At 37.7% G+C, this 22523-nt stretch overlaps 1 pseudogene; it reads right to left on the bottom strand.

The window, feature by feature from the left end:
* Window positions 1-396: 396 nt before the first annotated feature.
* LOC147823510 (zinc finger protein 791-like) lies at window positions 397-20392 on the bottom strand (annotated as a pseudogene).
* Between the last annotated feature and the right edge of the window lie 2131 nt (window positions 20393-22523).

Here is a 22523-nt window from a genome sequence, read left to right as displayed (position 1 = left end):
GTTTCTCCCCATTGTGAATTCTTTCATGACTTTGATAGTAACTGTGTGCTGAATGCTTTTTCCACATTGCTTACATACATAGGGTTTCTCCTCAGTGTGAGACCCTCTATGTCTTTCAAATGAGAACTTATAACCAAATCCTTTTCCACATTGCGTACATACATAAGGTTTCTCCCTGGTATGAGTTCTTTCATGGCTATGACACTGAGTGTGTGTGCTGAATGCTTTCCCACATTGTTTACATACACAAGTTTTATCTCTAGCATGATTTTCTTCATGTATTTCATAACAAGCCCATGTAGTGAATGCTTTTCCACATTGCTTACATACATAAAGTTTCTTCCCAGTGTAAATTATTTTTATGTTTGTGAAAGGAATGACTATGAGATAATGGTTTCACACAATCCTTAGTTACATAGGGCTTCTCTCCAGCATGTATTCTTTCATTTACTTGAATATAGTATGAAGACATAAAAGGTTTTTCACATTGTTTATACCCATATAGATTCCCTACACTATGATTTCTTTCCTGGATTTGAACACAACTGGGTATGCTGGAGGGTTTCACATTTTTCTTACCTAGAAATGTTTTCTCTCCAGGATGAGTTTCTTCACTAAGATCAGAGTAGGGTTTCCCACATTGCTCATACTGACATTGTTTCTCTCCAGTCTTTCTCATTTCATATTTCTGAAAGGACTGGGAATCACTCCAGTTTTTTCCATGTTCACTACATTTATACAGCATCTCTTCAAATCTCAAACACTTGTCTGCATCATTTCTTAGATTTCTTGAACAAGTTTTGTCTGTTCTTCCATTTGCTGGTTACCACAGGTTCTTCCTATAGCAGTCATATGCATACAGGTTTCCCACATCACATCTCTGTAGAGCTTCTTTTGGGGTGGATTCAGCAAAGCCCATTCTGCCTTGGTAAAGTTCACAGCTACATCTTCAAAGTCACAGTCTCCTAGATATTGATATGTTTCTCATGGTGTACACTTTGGTGCCATGATACAGGGAGGCTTTTTGTTTTGCCTGAGCTGCATGATGTATATTAAAATTTCTGGGGTATGAATTATAAATATGCTTGGACACTAGACATTCTTGTTTCCTCTAAGAAACTAGTATAAGAAGCTTGCCAGGGATTTAACTCAGTGGAGCTGCACCTGCCTTGAAAGTGCAAGGTTCTGAGTTTGATCCCTGGTACCAGAAAAAAAAAAAGGAATTGAAGAAGCTATCCAAACTTGTCCCAATTTTGGCACCAAATCAAAGGGCAGGTTGGCCAATGGAAATGGCCAGTGTATCACCCCCTAAGGGCCAGGATATGGAAGAACCACAGAGTGACCCATAAATCCAGCTGCATGTTTAATCTAGGATCAGATTAGTCCTCAAGGTTAAAGATTGACCCCAGCACTCACAAGAGTCTTTAAAAATCATATTCTCTTAGGTTACTTGGAGCCAATTGGGAATTTCCTGGAAGGTCCCAGAAACTATTCTTAAGGTCATTTTTCTAAAAGTTCCCCAAGTCATCATGAGTTTCTAAGGCAAAGTTTATAGTGGATTGTAAAATAATTGCAAATTTCTTTTCTTTTCTTTTTTCTTTTTTTTTAAAGGAAACCATTATTCCTCTTATGCTTTAAGGCATTGTAATTACATTTACCTGAATATATTTGACAGAGTCAAATATAAGTCCTAGTCCCAAAGAACACAAATCCAAACCACATGATCTCTAATAAGGCGTAAGAGTATGTTTAATAATCCAATTTCTTTAACATTATAGCATTTATTTTAAATAGAACAGTGTGCTACCTCCCTCTTATTGGACAAACATCACTAAATTACTGAGATCTCTTCATTTCAGTGGCTCCCAAATGATGGGGTGGGGTAGTAAGGTTGACTGATGCTTAAATATATCTCAATTAGACCATAATGCGATGTGCTCTCATATTTGTACTTCTCATGAAATAAATCCAAAATTATTTCCATATAATCTTATTCAAAGACCATTCACATGAAAGTTGGGATACCCAGCAGATTTTCCATTTTATACAGAACAAACATGACAAAAACCCCAATGACAAAAGATAAAAGTAGACATAGACTTGACTTAAAAAAAATGAACTGGTTCTTCTCTCATGCTTAACATCTCAGGAAATTACATCAATTTACCCAGTTGTCCAAATTAGAGGAAAAAGACTTACTTTGGCATTCTTTTATCCTTCTACTTTCACATCCAATGCTCCAGCAAGCTTTCAGCTGTCTATTCAAAATATATCCCAATTCAGGCCTTCTCTTCTCACCTCATCTGTTACTATCATGACGTGAGCTACAATAATTCTTTTTTTAAATTAATTTCTTTTATTGGTACATTGTAGGTATACAACACAATTACATTTCTCATTGGGAATTATACCTTTACATAATGCATCTTGGTTCTTATTTTTTCCCCATTCCTAGCCCTCCCATCACCCCCTCCACCCTTCCCTATTTACAAAGACTTTATCTCCATTTTTTCCATTTCTCAGCATTTTTCCTTTCCCTTCTTTCCTTTCTCCTGCCCCTCCCACTACCCCTACTCCTTTGGACCTTTTCTTCCTATTTTACATTATTGATTATTCATTCTAATAATTGGTACATTTTAGGTATACAATATAATGACATTCATCATTGGAAATTTGCACCTTTACATAGTCTCTCTTGGTTCTTATTTTTCACCCTTGCCCAGCCCTTCCTTCAACCCCTCCATTCCTCCCTATTTACAAAGATTTTGTTCCTCTTTTTCCATTTTCTCATATTAATTCCATTCCCTTCCATCCTTTCCCCTAGCCCTCCCACTTCCTTCCCCTTTGCCCCTTTTCTTCCTATTTCACATTACCTATTATACATTTAATCCTTATTTACACTTTCAGTTTCTCACACCAGAGAAACTATTCAGTATTTATACATATGTGTCCTATTTATTTCACTTAAGAGTATTCCCTCAATGTGCATCCACTTAGCTATAAATGTCTCTAATTTCTCATTTTTGATGGCTGAGTAGTGCTCCATTTTATAAACAAACCACATTTTCTTGATCCGGTCTCCAGTTGATGGGCATTTGGGCTGTTTCCAAGTTTTAGCTATTACAAACTGCGCTGCTATGAACATGGGCACACATATATCACTGTGGTATAATCCTTTGAATTCTTTGGGGAAGATCCCCAGCAGTGGAATAGCGGGGTCAAATGGGACTTCCAGTCCTAGTTCTTTGAGGTGTCTCTATACTGATTTCCACAGTGGTTGCACCAGTCTACACTCCCACCAGCAGTGGAGCAGGGTTCCACTTTCCCCACAGCCCTGCCAGCATTTGTTATTGGTTGATTTCATGATAGCAGCCATTCTTTCTGGAGTGAGGTGGAATCTCACTGTTGTTTTCATTTGGATCTCTCGAATGACCAGTGAGGTTGAACATTTTTTCATGTATTTATTTGCTATTTCTACTTCTTTGTCTGAGAAATGTCTGTTCATTTCAGATGCCCATTTTTGGATTGGGTCTTTAAATTTGGGAGGTCTGATCTTTTTAAGTTCTTTATAGATTCGAGATAGAAGACCTTTGTCTGAGGAAGAGCAGGTGAAGATTTTTTCCCACATTGTGGGTTGTCTCTTCACACTGCTGGTGGTTTCTCTTGCTGTGCAGAAGCCTTTTAATAAGAAGAGATCCCACTTGTTGATTGTTTGTGCTAGTTCACGGGCAACTGAGGTTTTGTTCATAAAATCTTTTCCTACACCGATGTCTTCAAGGGTTCTACCTAACCTCTGTTCCAACTGGTTCAGCATTTCTATTTAATATTTAGATCTTTAATCCATTTTGATTTTAGTTTAGTGCATGGCGAGAGATATAGGTCTAGTTTTAATCTTTGGCAAGTTGAAACCCAATTTTTCCAGCACCATTTATTAAAGAGGCTGTCTTTCCTCCAGTGAGGGTGTTTGGGTCCTTTATCAAAGATGAGATGGCTGAGTGTGTCTGACATTGTTTCTGCATCTTCTAATCTGTTCCACTGGTCCTCAGCTCTGTTTCTTTGCCAGTACCATGGTGTTTTTATCACAGTAGCTTTGTAGTAGAGTTGCAGGTTGGGGATTGTGATACCCACTGCCATGTCTCTGTTACCTAGAATTGCTTTTGCTATTCTGGGTCTCTTCTTGTTCCAAATGAATTTTTGGAATGTTTTTTCAAGGTCCATGAAGTATACTGCTGGGATCTCAATTGGAATTGCATTATATCTATATAGCAGTTTTGGAAGTATGGCCATTTTCACTATATTAATCCTTCCTACCCAGGAGCAGGGGATGTCTGTCCATTTTCTGATATCATCTTCAATCTCTCTTTTCAGAGTGCCATAGTTTTCAGAGAAGAGGTCTTTGATTTCTTTCATTAGATTGATTCCTAGGTATTTCAGTATTTTGGATGCTATTGTGACAGGAGTTATCTGCCCTATTTCTCTCTCAGTGAGTCTGTTGTTCGTGTAGAGGAAAGCTATTGATTTTTGTGTGTTGACCTTGTAACCAGCTACTTGACTGAATTTGGTTATTAAGTCTAGAAGACTTTTGGTGGACTTCTGTGGGTCTTCTATATAGAGTATCATGTCATCTGCAAATAATGATAATCTGACTTCTTCATTTCTTATCTTTATTCCTTTTATTTCTTTCTCTTGTTTAATTGCCGTGGCTAATGCTTCTAGAACTATATTGAACAAGAGTGGTGATAATGGACATCCTTGTCTTGTTCCTGATTTGAGTGTGAAGGATTTCAGTTTTTGACCATTTAGTATGATATTGGTTGTTGGTTTTTCATAGATGGCTTCTATCAGATTGAGGTAGAGACCATCTATTCCAATTTTTTGTAGGGTTTTTATCATAAATGCATGTTGGATTTAGTCAAATGCTTTTTCTGCATCTATGGAGATAATCATATGGATTTTGTCCTTGGCTCTATTGATGTAATGTATTACATTGATTGATTTGCATATATTGAACCATCCCTACATCCTTGGGATGAATCCCACTTGATCAGGGTGTATGATCTTCTTGATGATCTTCTGTATTCTGTTTGCCAGTATCTTATTAAGGATTTTTGCATCTATGTTTATTAGTGAGATTGGCCTATCATTCTCCTTTTCGGTTGGGTCTTTCTCTGCTTTGGGGATCAAGGTGATGCTTGCTTCCAGGAATGAATTTGGGAGTATTGCTTCCCTTTCAATTTCATTGAAGAGTTTAAACAGTAGTGGCAGCAGCTCCTCTCTAAATGTCTTGTAGAATTCAACAGTGAAGCCATCAGGGCCTGGGCTTTTCTTAGTTGATAAGTTTTTAATTACATTTTCAATTTCATTGGTTGATATTGGGTTGTTCAGAATTTTTAGGTCTTCTTCATTCAACTTTGGTAATTCATATGTATCTAGGAATGTGTCCATTTCTTCTGTGTTGTCCATCTTATTAGCGTACAGGTTCTGGAAATAGGTATTGATGATCCTCTGGATTTCTGCTGAGTCTGTTGTAATTTCACCCTTTTCATTCTGAATTGCATGGATTTGGGCCTTTTCTTTCCTTTTTCAGACGAGGTTGGCTAAGGGTTTGCCAATTTTGTTGATTCTTTTGAAGAACCAACTCTTGGCTTCATTGTTTTTTTGTATCATTCTCTTAGTCTCCATTGCATTGATTTCTCCTCTGATCTTTATAATTTCCTCCCTTGTATGAGCTCTGGGGTTGTCCTGTTCTTCTTTTTTCTAGAAGCTTAAGGTGCAGCATCAGGTTGTTTATTTGGGCTCATTCTGTTTTCCTAATATGTGTATTCACTGCTATGAATTTCCCTCATAAGACTGCTTTCATTGTGTCCCATACATTCCGATATGTTGTATTGTCATTGTCATTTAATTGAAGGAACTGTCTGATTTCTTCTTGAATTTCCTCTGTGACCCATTGGTTATTCAGAAGTGTGTTGCTCAATTTCCACTTGTTTATGTACTTTTTTGAGTTTCTTTTGCTATGGATCTCCAATTTCATCACACTATGGTCTGATAATATACAGGTGAAAACTTCAATTCCTTTGCACTTACTTAAACATGTTCTATGTGTGAATATGTGGTCTATTTTGGAAAATGACCCATGTGCAGCTGAGAAAAATGTGTATTCTGATTTTGTGGGGTGGAAGACTCTGTAAACATCTGTTAAGTTCATTTGTTCAAGAGTTCGATTGAGTTCTAGTATTTCATTACTTATTTTTAGTCTAGTTGATCTATCTATTTGTGACAGTGGGGTGTTGAGGTCCCCCACTACAATTGTATTAGTGCATATATGACTTTTCATGTCCATTAGTATTTGTTTTATATAGTTGGGTGCACTAGTGTTTGGTGCATAGATATTTATGATTGTCATCTCTTCCTCTTGGATTCTTCACTTTACAAGGATGTAGTGTCCTTCTTTGTCTCTCTTAATCAGTGTTGGTTTGAAATCTACTTGATCTACAAAGAGGATAGCTACTCCTGCTTTTTTTGGGTTCCTGTCACATGGAGTATTGTTTTCCACCCTTTAACTTTCAGTCTATGAGTTTCCTTTTGAATGAAGTGTGTTTCTTGTATGCAGCATATTGTTGGATTTTGCTTCTTGACCCTTTCTGCCAGTCTGTTTCTTTTGATTGGTGAATTGAGACCATTAACATTGATGGTTATAACTGAAGCGTATTGACTTGTTATTGCCATGACTTTTTCTTTTTGTTGGGTTCTCCCCCTTGACATTTAATTTCTTGCCATGCCAGATGGGTTCATTCTGCTTTGCTTCCTGGGGTTGTGATCCTCAATGTCTGTTCCTAGGATATTGTGTAAAATTCTTTGGAGTGCTGGTTTTGTATTCACGAAGTTCCTAAGGTGCTCTTTGTCATGAAAGTATTTTATTTCTCCATCCATTTTGAAAGATAGTTTTGCAGGGTACATCAATCTGGGTTGGAGGTTGTTTTCTTTTAGGGCTTGGAATATGTCACTCCAAGTTCTTCTTGCCTTGATGGTTTGTGTTGAGAAGTCTCCTGTGACTCTGATGGGCTTTCCTTTGTATGCGATTTGTTTCTTTTCTCTAACTGCTTGTAATACTTTGTTCTTCTGTTGAGTTTCTGGAATCTTAACAATTATATGCCTATGTTTAGATATTTTTTGATCAAGGCTATTTGGAGTCCTATATGCCTCACTTATCTGTATGTCAAGCTCTTTTCCCCTGCTTGGGAAGTTTTCTGCCATTATTTCTGTTAAGAGATTTTTTTATGTCATCTGCATTCTCTCCTGTTTCTTCCTTGTCTCCAATCAGTCTTATGTTATTCTTTTTTGCATCATCTAGCAGCTGCCGGATTGATTTCTCATGTTCCCATATAATTTTGAAGCAATTTTTCTTTTCCTGGTCACTAATTGCAATCTTATCTTCTATATCTGAAATTCTGTCCTCACATTGGCTCATTCTGCTGTGTAGACTTTCAATGGAGTTTTTCATGTCCTGGAAATCTATTTGCATCTGTTTTATGGATTCCATTAGTTTCTTATGTTGGGATTCCATTATGTTCCTGAGCTCCTCTCTAGATTTATTAATCATGTCTTGCACTAGGGGCACAATTTCTCCTGTTATCTGAGAAATTATTTCTGATTTCATTTTTTCCAGATCTCCTTTTGTTGCCAGTTCAGTGGGTCCAGGTTGTTGAGTATCAGAGTGTTCCATCTCATTTCCCTTTGGAGTTGCTGTAGGTGATCTGAAAATCTGGTTTTGAGACTTATTTATGTGTTTTCTCATTTCAACAGGTGGGGGGCTGTTGGCGCCTGCATGAATTACCTCATCTGAGCTGGGAGAGGTGGGACAGGGTCCGGGAGCAGCGGTAGAGATGGTGGCCCAAAAGCCTTTTCCTGTGGGCTGGGAGCAACGGGAGGGATAGTGGCCATGTAGCTCCTTCCTCTGGTCCAGGAGCAGTGGGATGGTGCCTCAGAAGCCCCTACCTCTGGGTCGGGAGTGGTGGGAGGGATAGTGGCCTGGAGGCCCCTTCCTCTGTGCCAAGAGCAGGGGGACAGAAGATGGCCCAAAAGCCCTTTCCTCTGGGCTGGGAGCAGCGGGAGGGATGGTGGCCGGGAAGACCCTTCCTCTGGACCAGGAGTAGTGGGACGGCGGCTCAGAAGCCCCTACCTCTGGGCCGGGAGCAGCGGGACTCAGTACCTTGGTCTGGTGGTCTGGTGTCCTCTGTGTCTTTGTAATGTGGAACCAGGTGGCTGTACAGAGGAGCAGGGAGGGGGGTGTCCAGTGGATTGTTGCCTGTCTGCAGCGGGCTGATTCGGCATGTTCCACGTGACTCCATTTGCAAATTTCTTAAGGACAAAATCATGTGCATATGAGGTTAGTGTCTAAGTTGGTTTAGCAAGGATGTCTCAACATTCAGTGAATTATAACTTATTCCTCTGTTAAGTAACAGCCCAGAAGTAAGCATATCTACCACCAGGGTTTTCAATAGACCAAGTTCCATTGATCTTGTTGTCCCACCATTCCCTAGAGTGATGCTCCTGTGTGAATGATGAAAGTTGGCTCACTATTATGGGAAGGGGAAATGCTTAGGGAGTATATGATCAATAGTTTAAGGCATGTCATAGAAATTGCACATATCACTTTTGCATACTTCCCATTTTTGCTCAAAGTCATGTGGATCCAATTGGCTGCAAGGGTTAGTCTTTAGCTGGGCTAAACTTTTGGAGCTTCTGTTATTAAAAGGAGGAAGTGGAAAATGGATACTAGTGAATAATTTTCTATCACTATCACAATTTACCTTGGAGTGATAGAAAACTTCAAGTACTCATGGCTTAAATAGGACACAATAGGTTTTTTTTCATTCATGTTAGAATAGTTAATTTCAGAGGGTTTCTCATTGTTGTTAGGGACCCAAGGTCTTTCTACTTTTTCTTTATCACACTTAACTTTTAGTTTTTGCCTCATGGTCCAAGATTTTGTTATCTTTTAGCCAGCAGTAAAACAAACAAACAAAGGCTGAAATTGAAGATGTATACTTTTCTCTAGAAATACCTCTAAAAGTTGTTTATAAGGCTTCCACTTCCATCTCACTGACTAGAATATGGTCATAAGGTCATAACCAAATCCAAAGAGATCTAGGCAGGTAGCTTAGAATCAATGGTTGTACTACTAGGAAAGAGAGAAGAACAAATGCCAGGAACACTAGAAGTTTCTGCCACATCTTGCCCTTTGATCTTTTAATTATTTCTTCTTTATACACTTACCTTCTCCCCCAAAGAGATAGAAGAAGATAACCTTCAAATTTCATTTGCATTAGTCTGTTAGGACTGCCATAATAAGAGACCACAAGCTGAGTGACTTAAAAACAGTCATTTGTCTCATAATTCTGGAGGCTAGAAGTCTAAAATCAGGTGTTGGAAGGGTTGTTTCCTTGTGTGGGCTGGGAGGAATACTTTGCTCCATTCCTCTCCTGTAGCATCTGGTTGTTTGTGACAATCTTTGGCAAGTAGAAGCATCACGTTGACCTCTGCTTTCATCCTTATATGACATTTAGTCTATGTGCCATCTGTGTCCAGATTTCTGATTTTATAATGACATCTGATATTAGATTAGGGCTCCACTCTGCTTCACTAAGACATCATATCAACTAGTTATATCTTCAATGACTCTATTTCCTCACATTATCAGGTACTGGGGATTAGAGTTTCAATATATTAATTTTTAGGGGCATAATTCAATCAGTTGACTTCATCTAATAATAAGTGTATTGAACTACGCTTTTAGAAAATCCATCTGGTATACATGCAGCCTTGTGTAGCTCTATAGCAACATAAAAGCTAAACTATGTAGACTCACCCAATATTCTAAGGTAAAGTAGGAAAAACAGAACTGTGATAACAAACCTTATTTAGAAAAATAAGGGGAAATAAATGACTGTAATTGTTCCACAGTGGTTGTCTTTTGCTGGGCATAGGTTGGTTTTCCCCTTTGGAAGCCCTTCATGAGAGAATATCTCTTGCTCTTTCTTCCTTCTGACAACTAGTTTTGCCATCTAGTTCTTTCTTCCTTGTTGATTTATCTCTATGTTGATATTGAGGTGAGATTGAAGAGAATTCATAACCTTTCTGGCTGGTGTAGGTCCTGCTGTCTTTGGTATAGGACTGAGGCTTTGCTTGGAGGATTCATTTTTCCCTGGATTTTTATTGTTTAACCTTTACCCTACTTTAGCAGCATAAAAAAGCTTCAGGTCAGTTTGCCTCTGGTCAGTTCCATGTGTGAGAAATCTCTATAGAGATGATTGTCCCTGAGCTAAACTAAGCAAAAATGGTGGCCAGAGGGCCAGGGATTTAGCTTAGTGGTGCTGCTGCCTGCCTTGCAAGCACAAGGTCCTGAGTTCAATCCCCAGTACCAAACAAAAACAAAAACAAAACAAAACAAAATGGTGGCCAGAGAGTGAGCTTTAAGGAGACACACTTTCTCAGGTGTCCACTCTACCCTTGCCTGAGCCTGAGAAGAATGCTACAACCATTTAGATATGGTTTGACCCCCAGAGTTCATGTGTTTGAAGTTCATGTGGTCCCCATTGGGGCAGTATGAAAAGTGGTGGAACCTTTGGGATATGGGACCTAGTTGATGGTGCTTAGGTCATTGGGAGTGTGCCCTTGAGAGAGATTAATGTTGGTTTTACTAAGTGAGCTAGTTCCTGCAAGAATGAGTTGTTGCAGGAAAGCAAGACTAGTCTTCCCCACTCTCTGTCTCACCCTGTCATCTCTCCTTCTGACATGTATTCTCACTCTGTTGCAATCTACCATATTGTAATGTGGGTAGACAGGGTCCTCAGTAGAGCTGAGTAGATGCTAATGCCAGGCTCTTAGACCTCCAGAACTGTGAGTGAAACAAATCTCTTGTCCTTATATATTACTCAGCCTTGAATATTTTTTTAAAGCAGTGAAAAATGGACTAAAAAGAGGCCTTCTTAAATTTTGTGCCCTGGTCATACTTTTCTGGTACTAAGAGATCATACTTAAGCCTGAAGTCTCTGCTTTAACTTTTTTTGTCTCTTTACTCTGCCTAGTCCATCCCTCTTCTACCCAACTAAGTAGTGGCTTTAACAGTGGATTTATTTGGGAAAAGAACACTGCTGGTTTTGCTAGCAAGCTTATCAAGTTTGTAGGGCAGGACAACATTCTTAGTTCTTGCCAAGGCTTTGCTAACACTGCTAAATCCTTCTTCAGTTTGGGGTGCCTATGATGACTTTTTCAACTCTGCCAAATTTCAGATTATGATTTCAGTCAACTTGTAAATGAGACTGAAAGGAAAGACTGCTTCCTTTAGGCAAGTGATATTTTCTTCCATCTCTGCTGTGGACTCTTTAGCTCTAACCTTGAAAACTTTTGCTAAAGGTGGGAAGAAGAAGCTATCAAATATTACATTTTTTCTACACTGTTGGATGTCTGCCTTTTAAGATCAGAATGTTTCACTTTAACCAAATGTTTTGCCACTACAAAATAAATGCCACCAGCTCTTTAGTCTTCTGTATGTATGCCTTCAGTGTTTACTGTTTGATCACATCTGCTAAGCCACTGCAATATTTAAAAACTGTAGCATACCTCTCCAATTTCAGGTACTAAGTTCTGCATCAGATGTTATTACATCTAGCTGGACTTGATAGATAACTAAAATTTGCTTAAACATGTAGAACATTTTCTCTCAACTATAAAAGGTTAAGAGGGAGGCAGTTTGCAGTAGGTATAGGATACCCTAAAGGTCACGGGTGTGGGCCACTTTTTCATCTCAGCTCCATATATCTTAAGGTGCAGCCTTTAATCACATGGTATAAAAGAGTGATGGCTGTTCTAGTCCTCATTTCTGTATTTTGTGCAGTAGGATGTAGGACAAATGAAGAAGCAAGCTTCCTTCCTCTAAGGACACTTCTGAGAAGTCACACACAACACCTCTGCTTAACTCCCATTGGCCAGAACTTAAGTATCCAAGCAAGCTGAATTTCAAGGGAAGATGGGAAGTATTATCCTTAGTCTTGGTAGTCATGAATCCAGCTAAATATCAGCCGGCTAAACAAGTGGGGATAGTGGCTATTTTAGGCAGCTAGCAATCCCTTTCTTCACATGTTATTTTGTAGTATTTCAGAATATGAATTCAATGTAAGAAATACTGAGCCTCTATTGTATGCCCCAATAAGATCTGATACTAAGAGAGAATTAAATTTGACCACCATATACTGAGGACTGATCAGACCCTCAGGTACCTTTTGAGGGGAATGACGAAGAATGAAAAGAAAGAGATGGAGACAATTTTCAAGATATAAAGGGAGAACTGGGAGAAGACCTGCCTCTAGTGGACAGACTCAAATAAAACTCCACAGTTGGCTCACTTTTATTAGCCACTGAGAAGCACAGGGGGAGAGGTATTTCATGAAACAGCAACTATAGAGAATGGGTGGATAAGGATTAAATTAATGAGGAACCAGATTTTCTCTACACTCAAATGCCTATATATTGACAACTGTCCTCAGCAGATGATGTCTTGCCTCAGGAGTTCCCAGTTATCAGCATTCGCCCCATAGCCAGGGAGTATCTGGCCTTCTGCATACTTCTCTGTTCCTGAGGAAAGATAACACAGACCTCAAGACAGTGAAATCTGTCATGTAGACTAGTCCCCAGCAACCTTAGGTGACCACATAAAGTTATAAAAATAAAGATGCCATAAGAGGTTAATGCAGTGTTATTTTATAAACCATTAAGAAAGAAAAACTATCAATTTTTGAGTCAGATGTGGTGGCACACAAGTATAATTTTAGTACTTAGAGGCTGAGGTAAGTATTGCTGCGATTTCAAGGCCAGCCTATGCTACAGAGTGAGTCAAGGCCAGCCTTCACTATATAGTGAGCTCCTGTCTCAAAAAGCCATAACCAAAACCCAAAACACCACCAGCTTTAGTTATAATAAGGTTTTTGTTTTAGATATGTAAACAATTTCAAAGATGTTTAAATGTGAAAATATATGCCTCAGAAATAATATGATTACATATGTTGGAGTATAGACTGGTATCAGAATTTGGGGGTTTCTTTTTTAATCTTTCTAAACCTCAGCATCCCTATCTCTAAAACAAGGATAATAGTAGTTTCAAACTAATAGGGTTTTGAAAGGATTGAATAAGATAATCCACATGAAGCTCATAGCTTAATGTCATAGTAAGTGTTCTTTACGTGCTGGCTTTGGTTTTAAACAGTGGTTCCTATCCTCAAAATAGCTTACCCTCTAAAATCTCCAGCTTATGTGTTCTGAGTGAGAAACACACTGTGTTTGAGTGTTGGCTGCTCTTGCAGGGAGGCATACTTTGTTTCAAAGAGGACAGTTGGGAGAGTACTTTAAATAATTCAGTTTTAGAGGGCTAATGTGTGATAAATATTATGTCAATTTAAATGGTCTGAAGACAGTTTTTTTTTTTTTGCTTAAATTCTTTTATTGATACATTTTAGGTATACAATACATTTGAATTTATCATTGGGCATTTGTACCTGTACGTGATGTATCTTGGTTCTTATTTTTTCCCCCATTACCTGTGTGCCCTTCACCCCTTCCACCCTTCCCTATTTACATAGACTTTGTTTCCATTTTTTTTCTTTTCTCAAAATTTTTCCTTCCCCTTCTTTCCTTTCCCCTTCCCCTACCACTTCCCCTACCCCTTTGGACCTTTTATTTGTATTTCAAATTATCAATTATTCATTTTAATCCTTATTTACACTTTCAGTTTCTCACACTAGAGAAACTATTCAGTATTTACACATGTGTGTCCTATTTATTTCACTTTAGAGTATAGCCTCAATATGCATCCATTTAGCTATAAATGTCTCTAATTTCTCATTTTTTATGGCTGAGTCGTACTCCATTTTATAAAAAAACCGCATCTTCTTTATCCAGTTTCCAGTTGATGGGCACTTGGGATGTTTCCAAGCTTTAGCTATTACAAACTGTGCCACTATAAACATGGGTGCACATATATCACTGTGGTATGATTATTTTAATTCTTTGGGTAAGATACCCAGCAAGGGAATAGCTGGATCAAATGGGACCTCTAACCCTAGTTCTTTGAGGTTTCTCCATACTGATTTTCACAGTGGTTGCACCAGTCTGCACTCCCACCAACAATGGAGAAGGGTTCCTTTCTCCTCACAATCCTGCCAAGCATTTGTTAATGGCTGATTTCTTGATAGCAGCCATTCTTTCTGGAGTGAAGTGGAATCTCAGCATTGTTTTCATCTGCATCTCTTGAATGACCAGTGATGTTGAACATTTTTTCATATATTTATTTGCTGCTTTTACTTCTTTTTCTGAGAAATGTGTGTTCATTTCAGATGACCATTTTTGAATTGGGTCTTTGAATGTGAGGGGTCTGATTTTTTTCAGTTCTTTATATATTCTAGATAGTAGTCCTTTGTCTGAGGAACAGCTGCTAAAATTTTTTTCCCACATTGTAGGTTGTCTGTTAGCTCTGTTGGTGGTTTCTCTTGCAGTGCAGAAGCTTTTTAATAAGATGAAATCCCAGTTGTTTATTCTTTCTGTTAGTTCCCATGCTACTGAGGTTTTATGCTACTGAGGTTTTGTTCATAAAGTCTTTTCCTCTGCCAATGTCTTCAAGAGTTCTACCTAACTTATCTTCCAGCAAGTTTAGTGTTTCTGTTTTAATATTTAGATCTTTAATGTACTTCGATCTTAGTTTAGTGCATGGTGATAGATATGGGTCTAGTTTTAATCTCTGACAGGTTGAAATCCAGTTTTTCCAACACCGTTTATTAAAGAGGCTATCTTTCTTCCAGTGAGTACGGTTGGCTCCTTTGTCAAAGATGAGGTGGCTGAGTATGTCTGGAGTTGTTTCTGCACCTTCTAATCTATTCCACTGATCCTTGGGTTTGTTTCTTTGCCAGTATTATGCTGTTTTTATCACAGTAGCTTTGTAGTATAGTTTCAAGTTGGAGATTGTCATACCCCCTGCCATGTCTCTGTTGCCTAGAATTGATTTTGCTATTCTAGGTCTCTTCTTGTTCCAAATGAATTTTTGGATTATTTTCTCTACTTCTGTGAAATATATTGTTGGAATTTCAATTGACATTGCATTAAATCTATATAGCAGTTTTGGAAGTATGACCGTTTTTGATGTATTGGTTCTTCCTACCCAGGAATAAGGGATGTTTTCCATTTTGAAGACAATCTTCTTAAGTAGCAGGGGACAAATATTAATCTTCAGACAATATTTGTAAGTCTTCCCACCTCAGTTTCCACATCTTCCTTGGGTAGAACCTTCTTGAGAAGGCTACCTCCTCCATGTTACCTCAACATCATTACCTCTTGAGTGTGGCTAGAGCAGAGAGAGGCTCTTCTTGCTAGACTTTCAGAATTTTTTTTCTGCAAATTTCTCACCTTTGCATCAAGAACTAGACACATACATTCCCAAGGGACATTTTCTTTTGACAGCAAAATTCCCACTGAGAGAGAAAATCTCTCTCTCTCTTTTTTTGAGGAAATGTTGACTATTGCAATAGAATGCAATCATTTTCCCTTTCACACACAGAAAATATTAATTATAATAAGCTTCATGATTCTTTGAGAAAGCATTTTTTCCCAGTGCATTTTCTCTTTTTGCTGTGTTTGATCTAGAGCAGGCACAATTCATCTCAAGTGTATTTATTCCTTCTGGTTAAGTGGTGTCCATGACATTTATGGCTTTGGAGAGTAACATATATGTGTTATGTCTTGAAGAAAACAACCACCTGAAGCTCATCAACTTCTCTCCTGAGACTTTTTGGCTTCTTAAATTAGCTCATGTGTTATTTCATTGAAGTTTGGGGCAAAAATGTTTTATTCACATTTTTTGCAGTCCAAATAAAATTACAACATTTTTTTTTTATTCTTTAGGTTGAGGTTGTGAAGAAGCTAAAATTGTGATAAGAAAAATAAAATGGAGTTTAGATATGTAAAATGCTAAGAAAATATCGACATTTTATTGTGAGGAGTGGATATTTATTAAGGAAGGAGGATATGTTCTATATAATAGATCACTTTCCCCAGCTGGCTTCTAGTCATGGAGAGATGATCCCACACAGATCATTTATAATAAAAGTAGTGAATTTAGGGGCTCACATTTTTTATAGCTGTGCCCCGGCACTTTGCTTTCTTTGTAGGTATTTTTCATCAGTTCTAAGCTCTTTAATCCTGTTATTCTTTTCAGCCACTCTTTTTGTTCAGAGTGCTGCATGAGTCACTTTGAGACCAGTGCCATCTTTTCAGTTTCTCCTCATGCATTATTTCATATGCTTCTGTAACTTATTTTTCTCCCTTTCTCTATTTTCCACATTGATTTAGGTGTGGTAGTTAAGGGTAGACCATAGATCCTAGTTCTATTACTTGCTAGAATGTGACTTTGGGGAAATTACTCAAACTCTCTAAGCTTCAGTTTCTCCATTTATAAAATAAGCACTATAATGTCTATATTGTATGATGTGGAAAGGATTATACGAAATAATACAGATAAATCCCTCGGCAGAGCCAACAAATGCAAGATGATCAATAAATGGTACCAACTTTTTTTTTAAAGTTTCTTCCTTTTATTTGGGTTGCTTCACACCTTTACACGAACTTTGGCTCAGTGGAATGGGAGATTTACAGGGAAATTCCAATGGTAAACACCAGAAGGAGAAGATTTACAATAATTTGCATGTTTGAACACAAAAACATAGGGCACCTCTTCAGAGATATACTTCCTTAAGGAAGATAAGCATTCTTTCATGGACATTACCAAACTTTAATGAAGTATACGTTATCTTTTCCATGTGTGGATTTTGGTACTATTTCCATTTTCCAATGGAATTGAAGTAATTATTTAGAGCATTAACTATGTATAAAATACTTAACAAACAAATTTCTAAAATACTACCAAAACAAGAAACAAGAAATTCAAGCCCAGTCAATCTTCATTCAATAATTTGGGCATTCTGTACTCCTGCTTCCTTCTGACTCCTCCATTATAAGTTTGAGCAGATTTGAGATTAAGAAGATTTCCTAATGTTATGTGGTTTCTATAGTGAAGAAGTCAGCTTGAATATTAGGAAACATGACTTTAGGTCCTTCGTGTAGTTTATTAACAAAGAAAAATGAAAAAGAAAATAAATCTGTATTAAAGAAAATAGAACAAGTGAAGCAAGCACAGAGGATTTTTAGAGCAGTGAAAATATGCTGGATGATATGATAATGATGGCTATATATCCTTATATATTTGTTTAGATTCGTAGATTCTGCGGCACCAAGAGTAATCATAGTGTAAACTATAGATGTGGGGACATTATGATGGGTCTATGTAGATCTATCAATTGTAATAAATGTACCACTTTAGTAAAAGACATCGATAATAGGAATGTATGTGTGGAGGCAGAAGATATATGGGAAGTATCTGTGATTTCCTCTCAAGTTTATTATAAACCTAAAATTGCTCTTCAAAATAGTCTTTAAAAAATAGAGCCTGAGATAAATGGAGAAAAAAATGAAAGATCCATTCAAGGCATTTATGTCCTAAAGAGAAAAAAATCAAACTTTTCATAGAATTGAAATAATGAAATTGTTCTAACATGTTAAGAAAGCAGATTTTTTTTTTTTTTTTTTTTTTTTTTTTTGCAGAACCAGGGATCAAACCCAGGACCTTGAGCTTGCCAGGCACGTGTGCTGGAGCCACTGAGCTAAACCTCCAGCCCTGTTCTAACATGTTAATTGCTTTCTGTCCTTATTCCTTGTTGCTCTACTTGGTATTCTTGAAATTCTCACAGCATTTCCTTTCTCACACTTTTAATCATGCTGTTTTCAGGCCAGAGTCTTCTCTCTACCTCTCCAGGAACTTAATTCTTCAAGATCTTGCTTCCACATTTGGTCCTCCTGAGAACTCCTTTACTTCTGGCCCCTTCACTGCTTTTTAAATTGTTTCAACTAAATTTTGTACTGTGGAGGAATAAGTATTTCTTATATATATTTTATAAATGCCATATTTTTTTACAGAGCCTGGTTATAGTTCTGGATACATAGTAGGTATAAACTGAATACATATTGACTATTTCAAACCTTTTAGACTTGACCAGAAAACAAGAAAAACAAGAAAATTTTGCAGTCTTTTTTTTGTTGCTTTCAAAATATGTCCAGTAAGTGGGTTTCTGATGTTTAAAAATGTTTCCGCTCATTTTATTCTTGTGTTAATTCAGAGTAGCCTGACAGACTAAACATCAGGTATAATGTTCTATACAACAGGGAATTTCCAATGCAGTTGAAAGCCATCTGGAAGAGTTAAGGTGGTAGAAACACCAAACTTGAAAATAAATTTATAAATAGTCGAGGTTTTGTTGTTAGCCCGGAGTACTATCTCAAATACATTAGGTAACAGCCTCAAACTCTTGGGATGCCAAGCCAGGAGAATGCTGGCAAGTAATAACATTTTTTTTTTTTGGTACCAAGGATCGAACTCAGGTCCTTGAGCTTGCACAGCAGGCGGCGAAACCACTGAGCTAAATCCCTGGCCCAACTAATAACTTTTGATTTGCCTGTTTTTCTTGACTCAACAAAGAAAACAACATGTAAATGGAATGCATGGTAGTGGCCAAAGGAAAAAGAATGTCGCAAATGTAAAATGACCTATTAGTTCCTCTTTTTTTATATGCTGCTGTTTTCAACTCAGGAAAGACAGCTTTATATGTTGTCACTGCTAAACCTGCAAAAATGTTTGTGTCCTTTAAAAACATCTCTCAACAGTTGTTGTCTCCTGGAAAACAAAACAAAACAAATGAAATGAAACAAAATGAAATGAAATGAAACAAAACAGCACAAGCCCACTGATAACTCTCCTTGCCCACAGCAAACTAAGCATACCCTGAAATCAGGAAAGAACAATTCTTTCTTTGTATTTCTGCATGCACAGTGGTAGATTTGGGTGTAAGTTTATGTCTCTTAAGTCCTCTTGTTTTTAGGGTACTTATACTATATTCTTTTCTTGCCAATCCACATCTGATAGTATGGATAGGAAAGTTTTCTGCTAATTATTGTGTAAATCATCACAGTTGCTACACAACAAATATGGATTTAAAAGTGAAACTATCATTATTTGTTATTCCCTTGGAGAAATTTTAGTTACTTGAGATAAATAGGTTTGGTTTCTTGAGTCACTGATTTAATCCCTCTTTTTCCTTTCTTTGCTCCTTACTTTCCATTTCTCTTCTTTTTCAGTCTGCTAGGCAGTGCTTCCAAAGTTTAATAACCCCACAGTGTCTCATATTTGACCACTCAATACAAGAAGCAGTGCACTGGCCTGGTCTTGCTGCTTTCTTTAATATCTACTTGTAGGCTGCATTTTCCCTATAGACACATAATAAAAAATTTAAAAAGTTTGCTTCCAATGTCTAGCTACACTCAGTGTGATCCTCCTTAATATCTGGCTTATTGTGTCATTAAAATTTTCATGTATTTTAATGTACATTTTTATCCAGATCTTCTTAAATTAATTTTCATTGCTCTTCAGTTCTTGATGATTCTTCTTTTCAGGAATGGTATCATGTGAAGTTAAAAAATAATCTGAAAAATAGTTTGACATTTATAAAGTATGCTTTGAATTTACAAAAAATGGATGCCCCCGTTCCTCACTATTTGTGAAAAATTAAGAAGCAAAATAATAACTAGTATGTGTTCTAATATGTGATGAAGAACCCTCAATATTCACATCTATCCTCCCTGGCATTAGCCTACCATGATGCCAAAAATAATGTATTCATAATATTGTATAAATACAGTAATTTTAACTAGAGTTAGTGATTTTGAAAATAGCTTTAAAATTCAAGTAGAACAAATAAGAGAATGAAGGCCCTACAAGATATATTAAATTGGGAATGAGGGAAGAAACCAAGGCAGTTTAGCTTGCAAAAGAGGAGACAAAAATGAAATGTGAAAGAGGAAGCTGACTCTTTCACATTGTCCCCCAAGGCCTTCTAGAAATAGTCCAGCAGAGATTAGATTGAACTTCAGGAATGTTGCAAACGGAATTCTTTCCTTGGGTGAGAGTATGGAACAAATAGTATCTATGGTCTGACAATTAGACATACAGAGGATTCTGAGTTGGATAAAGTGCAGAACATTTTTGGGCAGATGATAGAAATTTGACACTGAGCTTTTCCTGTGGCTTGGTCTCTATTTCACCAGGTGGCACTGCAGCTTCCTGTTTGTTGTGAGTTAGGAGCTTGTACTTCCTGGTGGTTGAAGAAGTTTGAGGCCTGCAACGGAAGAGTGGGACCTCAGGGAGCTGGGCAGGAGCATTCAGCAACATGGGCCCGATCATTTTGACTGGCCAACTGAGGAGACAATTTGTTTATTGCTACTAAGCCTATATTATTCTTTTCTTTTGTTAATTTTAGAGAAGTTGGAAGTGTGAAAGTAAAAGCATTATGGAGGTTGTTAAAGAACACACTTACGCAAGCTTCACATCCTCCTAGCGAGGTCCAGAGCACAGTGTGAACAGAATACAAAGCATTATTTGAGACCTTGTGTGTTATCCAGGAGCACAGCTTCTGTGGAGATTTTCACTGCATTTTCAGTAAGATGTTACAGAGCTAGCCTATTCTTGTCATGGCTTTGGCGTAGCAAGTTAACAGGAAGTGAAGAAAAGCCAAAGGTGAGCTTTGGAGAATGAGAGAAATGGTATGAGAAATACACAAATGTACTGGGGAAAAAAATCATTGTAGGATGGGACTATAGAAAATGAAAATAGAAGGAACATAGAAGTTTTCTGTATGCTAACAGAGCAAAGAACAGGACTAGAAAATGAGATGGACTTTTAGAAATATAAGTTCAGATTGACTAAATAAGAGGAAAAGCAATGAAAATGATTCTGTCCCTTGTACAATAGAAATCTTCATCAATCCTTGCTATGCCCCATCTTCCCTGTGAAATAGGATTCTCCTTTGGCAAAAGTCTAAAAATAATGCACAAATACCCAAAGAATGAACATCTAATGATGATTAGTTTTACCCTTGTTGGCAGCTGGAAGGGCAGCCAGTGTAGGATTTCTGTGAAACATATGGAAGAACTAAATTTAAACCTGTAGATTCCTGGGATCCACCCTAATGACTCAAAACCTTGACCAGTTGATGTGAAAGGATCACCGGCCAGCTTCATACAAAGAGATGCTGCTTTGATAGAGGAAGAGAAAATGGATCTATATGCTTCTAGAAGTCTGCTGCAGACCCATCCCATCAGAAACGAGAAGTGAGGAAAGCTCTGGCCCCTTCTAATGTATTTGTGCATTATTTTTAGAAACTCAGGTTGGCTTTACTCTCCAAAAGAGAGAAAGAGTATGGGTTTCAAACTCCATTCTGAATCCCCAGTACACACATGTTATAGTGATTAAGAATTTAAGTGAACTGAAGTCAAATTTCAGTGCTGCCCTTTGTTCACTGTGTGAGCTTTGTCAAATTAAATAATCTCTTAGAGCTTCAATTTTCTCTTTTTCAAGTATAGGAAACAACATTGTATCTTCGTGGGTTTCAGTGAATATTACTTGAAATGGAACAAGTAAAATTAATAGGGTACTACATTGTACACAATAGCTGTTCAGGATAAGGTAATTGTTAGCAGCTAACTGTCTGGAAGCAAACAAGCTTTCAATTTCAGTTGCTGTACTGCTTAAATTTGAAAAATCTGAAAAGTATTTTTTATTTGTTCTAGGGATGTTGATATTTGGAGAAGCAATTCTTTTATAATAGTAACAAGTAGTTAACTAGATTTACAACACCAACAAAGGTTGTTATTTGTCTCCCTATCATCTCTTTAGCGAATCTTCCTTCAAAAGTCCTAGTCTGTGAGGTTTGAAGGAGTTGGCCTTATGCTTGCCTTAAGACGTTGGTCCGAGACCCACATTTGGTTAAATAGACTTTGCCATTGGCATATGGTACAAGCCATTACACACTGAATTGTGTACCTGAAGTTCATATCTTGAAGTCCAAGTACCAGGACCTCAGAATGGGGCTGAGGTAAAGGGATAAGTTAACAGCTAGTTATTAGGATGGATAGTAATACAATCTGACTGATATCCCTATGGAAGGGGAAATTTGGACACATAAATGTATAGGAGGAAGATAATATGCATGAGGAGAAGGTGGCCATATGTAAACTCAGGAGCAAGGTCTGGCTAGGACAGATGTTTCCTTTGCAGCTATCAGAAGGCACCAACCCTGGTGACAGCTTGCTCTTGGACTTACAGCCTCTGCTACTGTGAGAGAATAAATTTCTGTTGCCTAAGCCTCCTCCGTATGTGGAACTTTTTGTATGGCAACCTTTGCTAAATAATGCATACAGACAATTAAAACCTTGCCTAGCCTGTAATCCCAGGACTCAGGAAGCTGAGGCAGGAGGATTGCCATGAATTTGAGGCTAGCCTGGCTACATAATGAATTCAAGGAGCAAGCTTGAAC

Source organism: Heterocephalus glaber, unplaced genomic scaffold (assembly GCF_053883595.1).
Source record: "Heterocephalus glaber isolate CG9 unplaced genomic scaffold, H.glaber_assembly_v1.0 deba00001577, whole genome shotgun sequence".
Lineage (NCBI taxonomy): Eukaryota > Metazoa > Chordata > Mammalia > Rodentia > Bathyergidae > Heterocephalus > Heterocephalus glaber.
This window is presented reverse-complemented; position numbering and strand designations above follow the sequence as displayed.